A 5,673-nucleotide genomic window follows, 5' to 3' on the forward strand; every position below is an offset into this window, starting at 1 on the left:
ACCAAAATAAAAACAAAACAAAGCTGGCTGCTTTTTCCTGGTGACTCAGAGATCCAGGACACATTCGCCTGCTACGCTTTCTGTATTACAATACCCTGAGTCCATACAACAAAATGTGCACATTTTTTTCAGGGAGGAGGAGTAGGGGGATTACCTCACTCACTATGGAGGCCAGAGCAGCCCACAAGGGAGAGGAAGTGACCAGCATTCAACCTTCCCCAAAAGTGCATTTTTATCTGTGTTTTTGCTGTAGAAGTATAGTAATTTGTTGTCAGGTAGCATCTAGAGGAAGTACAGGGCATTATAAAAAGAGGGGCATTGTGCTTCCTTTAGTGGGGAAACAAGGCACACAAGAGTCAGACACCAGATATCCCATGTGCAAAGGTAATGCACCCTCACACTGTGCTACAAATTAGTTGTACAGGTTTGTTTTTTTTTTCTCCAAGTTTTCACTTCTCCCACATCTTACTCTCCTACACCAACATACCCCAGACTCACAATCTCCCTTCTCCAGGCCCAGTGCTGCATTTCCATCATCCACACAAGTTCTCAGGAAAACCAGAGTTGGAGTCAAATCTGTCTAAAACTGTTCTGACACACCACTAAGCCAAAGGCTATGCCCTGCCATGGTACATGGACTCAGCAGCCACTGGCTTTGTTCACTGCAGCTTTCTGGAGCTTTCAGAACAAAGAGTTTCCACTGCAACACTCACAGCACAGAAAGAGCTGAGGGAGACATTTCCAGTCAAACTTGAGTCTTGGTGCTCTTGTTTCCCACTGCTGGGCCTGACTGGTGGCTGCAGCCTGCGTGAAGAGACATTTCCAAGCTTAAAAACTGAAGCTGAAGACTCAGTTTAAACTTTGCTGTGATTATTTCTTCAGACCACACAGATGGCAGAGAAACTTGGGCAAACAGCTGCTGGGGCAGCTGTGACAGACATTGTGTGCCACAGCAGTGCTTTGCCATGGGCCTGGCACGGAGCACCCCGTGCAGGACACAGCCTCCTGCCCTGCCCAGCAGTAAAAAGCCTCTGTGCTGGTCAAGGACAGGCTTAGCAACCTTGAGCTCTCAGATTTCAATGCAACTCTTGCAGACTTTAGCATTGTCCAGAGCCAAGCTGCACCAGGCAGTATATTCCATGTGAGACCTGCTTAGCTCTGCAACTACTGACACAGTCCTAAACAGGCTAAATTTAGTTGTGATATGATAAAGTCAAATAACAGACACACCAATCAGACAGCAACATGGCACAGAACAAAAGGTATAAGCAGATCTACTGAAGGACGAGCTCCAAGAACATTGGTTCTCCAGGCATCAGCTCACTTGTGATCTGCCTGGAGTGAGCCACAAGGCATTCTGGAGGTTTTAATTGTATCTTAAAAGGTAACAAAATGTTCTTTACTCTCACCTTTATTTATTTGATTAAGACTCTACAGAAATACTGACATTCCTGAAGTGCTCACTGCTATGTGCTGGTTGTGCCTTTATATGAAAGGAGAGAAAAAAAATCATTAAAATTCTTCTAAGTAACTTGCAGTCATTTTGCTTCAAAAAATGAATAATCAAAACACAAGGAATAAAAGGGGGCTTTGTCTCCAAAGCAGGAAGTATTTTTCAAACCTAAGAATTCACAACATTCCTAACCGTGAGCCTATTGGCATCTGTGTCTTGATCCAAATGAACTCTGAGATGTCTGTTCTCCCAGAGGACACATACAGTTAAAAAAAAAAAAAATTAAAAATCCATGACTGCTTTTAATCTACCTGAAATATGGGATACAGACACAGCATATTTTGAACTTGTTTTATATTATCCATGTTCCTTTTAGCCTGCTGCAGCATTATTAGGATGTTTCTGTTCCTGTATCACAGCATATAACTAATATTTCCCAGAAAACCCACTCAGGGCCATACAAAGCCATCTGCTTTCAAGTTAGCAACAAATCTTCTTTGAGATACAGGGTACAGAACAGCCCACACTGTCACTCCAACAAATTACGCTGCTGTTTATTTAAGTAATAAAGGCATTTGTTCCAAACAGTTGGGGCTTTTTCCAGCATTTGTTCTCCACATGTGGTTTGCTTCCTCAAGTGTTGATTTTTCATAGTTAAGAGACTTTTCCCTGCCTTTTATCCACCAGGCTAATTGCATTCTTACCCTTTTCTGCTTAACGAGAGCTGACAGGCAGTGCTCTCGGTGCTCTGCAGAGCAGGAAGCCATGGATTTCCTGTTCCAAGGAGGTAAGAGTTGAATCTGACCTCAGATGAATTGGACAGATGGGAAATGGACAAAACCTTGTGACTATCTGCAGTTTTTTTCTATCCTAAGAGGGAAGATGTAGTCAAGGCCCTTTATCCCATTCTCCTGCATCCTGAAATGATCTATTGCCCAAAAATCCAGCTCTTTGACCCAGCTGCCACAAACTGTGCTCAGCTGTTCACAGCCTCCTGACTCTGCTGCTTTCCAGAGGCATCCCACACTGTACCAGGATGTGCTGTACACAGGCAGAGCCTCCCCAATGCCACCTGCCAGACTGTGTCACACACATACATTTTCAAAAGTAAGTGTATTCTTCTGCACTGAACCTATTTCTTATTAGGCAAAGCAGCAGGGCTGAAAAGACAAAACTCAAGTAAAAGTTTAAAAAAAAAATCTGTGCTCCAAAACAAAGCATTCACTCAAATTTTTGCAAGCCAGATCTGCTGAGTCAGGTATCAACTCTGCTCAGTGGCTCCAACTCTTACAAATCATGTCATGCTTCTCTTGCTTTTTTCATTACAGTGAAAATTCCAGTAAGCAAGAATTACATGTATTTTGCAAAAGAAAATAAGGGTAAGATATACCTGCCAACCTTAAAACACCTCTGTCTGTCATCCTTATTATAGCTGGGAAAAAAACCCAAACCAAGAGCTGGCAAGGGGTACTCACCAGTGTTCCTGAAGGAAGAGCCCAAGCATTTCAATGTCTAAAGCTGAGATTGCCCCTCATGTGACCTGGGAGTCTGAGAACACCAAACCCTCTGCCTAGAAGATTACTACATTTTTCTCCCTTTACACAAGGCCTTTGAAACCAAAATTAAAGCACTGCTATGTTGTGACTGGCCACCTTTTGGTACCTCTAGCTTCCTTTCTAATTCTGCCCCCAAGGAATCCAGGTAACATAACACAGTTGCAGTAACATAAACTTCATTTAAAAGGCTGATCTAAAGCTACAGGGGATTTTAGCTGGAGAAGAAGAACTTAATGCTGCTTGGTCAACAGAGCATTAGGGAGTGAGAAAGAAAACCTTTGTAGCAAGATTTCTAAAATGGTACAGACTTAGGTAATGCTCTGAGTTATGCAAAGACGAGTAACAGAACTTCATAATGTCAAAAACTGCTTTGTATCACAGAGCTTTTCCTCATGAAAGTAAATTATTTCTATCCATTGCAACATTTATTTATTCAAAGTTGTCATATTCTAAGACAGCAGAATGTTCATGGAGGATTTGGGTTTTCTAGACACCTTCCCCCTCACTCCCAGAAAAATCAAAGTACTGTATAAAAAATACTCAGCAAGTTGTAACACAAAGAAGGTGCTGAAAGTGAAGAAGCAATACAGGACAGATGTCGAAAGAAGACATTAGCAGGTAAATGGGGTGAATACTCGACTTTGTCCTTTACTCCATCTCCTTAAATCCTGCAGGAGAAACACCAGCCTGACCAGTCCTGTCAGCAGCAGGCTGTGCTAACCCTTGCACTACTCCCTCTACCTACTGCTGATGGGAATGGAAGGTTTAATCTGGGATTTTTCTGTTTTAACAACATCATAGCTGCAGATGCTCAAGCCTGAAAGCCCCAGGCCTGTGCAAACCCAGATTTCTCTGATGGAGAAATCAGGGCCTTAGCTTGGACATTATTCCTCCTGGTAGCAAACAAACTCCAAAGTTATTTTGTCACTTTTTTCCCCTTCATATTTCTGTGCAGCTTCCCCCCCCTTAAAGAACTTAGCTCATTCTGCAGCTGAGCACGTCTTACTTGAACTAATATTGGGATGGACTGCTATTATCTATGTTATCTTGTTTACATTTCAAAATTAATTTGGCCAACAGTGGCCAAAAGTATGTTGTGTGTGTCCTCAAAATTCTTAAAAAAGACATGTTCTTAGCTTGCATAACAGACATCTCCTCAGAGTTCTTCTGGTAGTATCAGTAATTCAAGAGGAGGAACAAATCATTTTCTGGACAGAATTACTGCTGCAATCCTCTAAGTCCCCCTTTTTTAACCCACAAGCCAAATGGCAAGAACGTAGGAAAAAGCAGTGAGTACAACAGCAAGTGTTATTTTACAGGGAGTTAAACACTGCTTTCATTTGAGAGATATGACTCCTATCTATTCCAATCCTTTAGATATGTCAATAAACAATGCACAGGAGGAAACCATTCGTATGACCAGATTGTATTTTTAAAAGTTTACAGTGGAGCAATGCCATATTTGTCCTAATTAACAGAAAACTAATGCCTTGGGAAAGATGATGAACAGTGGGGTCACAAATGTTGATTTATCCTGAAATGAAAACCCAGGCCTGAACACTGAGTTCCTGGACAGTAAAAGACAGCTGAAATTCAATGCAAATGAACTGATGCATATAGAACAATAATTTAAAATATTTCCATTTCCCAGTGCAGAAATAAGCACTGAGTTAGTATGAAAGGAATGAGCCCCCAGTTTTAAGAGATCTAAGAAAACACCACCTCAAAACAAGGAGTGGTCAGAAATGCAACTGGGGAAAGAAAAATAAGAGGCAGAAAATGCTCTTGTATCTTGAAAACTTTTTAACAGGACAGTTGGAAAGCTGCATACAGGAAGGATACCTGGATGGACAGAAGGTTACAAGGGTCTCTCCATGTGACACAGTTAAACAGAATGATCTCTCTGTAAGCTGTGAAGCCTGAAGGTGACAGGATAAGAATATAAACACCAGGAGTGTTCTGAAGCTGTTCACTGTTCTTCCAGTAAAACACAAAGCCCCTCAAAAAAGCCCCCAAAAACTAAGAGGTATAAAACTGCAATGTACAGGATAGAAAAGGAGTAAGTTTAATTCTATATGATGTGTAGGTACAGAAACTCATGCTCCATGCTAAAAAAGCTGTCCAAGGATTCCAAAAGGGAGTGGACAAACTCATGAAAGACAATCCAGATATATTGACTTCTGGCTCAAATTGGTGAGCTGGGAAAAAAAAAAAAGACAATCAGTGGCAGTTAGGAAAGTACTCTGAGTAAAGAAATGACTGGCCATCTTCCTGTTCCCTCCAAGGTACCAACAGGGAGAAAATCCAGAGGGCCAGAGGGATTTTTGGTCTGATGCAGCAGAGCCATTCCAACTGCTCAGCACTCTGTCACCATTCCTAATAGGAGGCAGAATGATTGGCTTGAATTTGCTCTTTTTTATTATTATTTTAGTTAAGCCAGGGAAGTGAAAGTTTCAGTGTAAGTTCCTCAGCCATAGCCCAAGTATGTGAGGATGTGAGATGTGTCTCCTGGACTGAGATGAAGTTTATGGATGATGTACTGACAGTGCCCAAGGAGGAAAAAGTGGATGCCTGCAGGTGTCCTTTGTGACAACCTGAATAAAATACTCAGTTCAGTACATTAATATGAAATCCGTGTTTATAAATCTGAGAAAGAGACACACA

This window comes from Motacilla alba, chromosome 8, assembly GCF_015832195.1.
Source record: "Motacilla alba alba isolate MOTALB_02 chromosome 8, Motacilla_alba_V1.0_pri, whole genome shotgun sequence".
Classification (NCBI taxonomy): domain Eukaryota; kingdom Metazoa; phylum Chordata; class Aves; order Passeriformes; family Motacillidae; genus Motacilla; species Motacilla alba.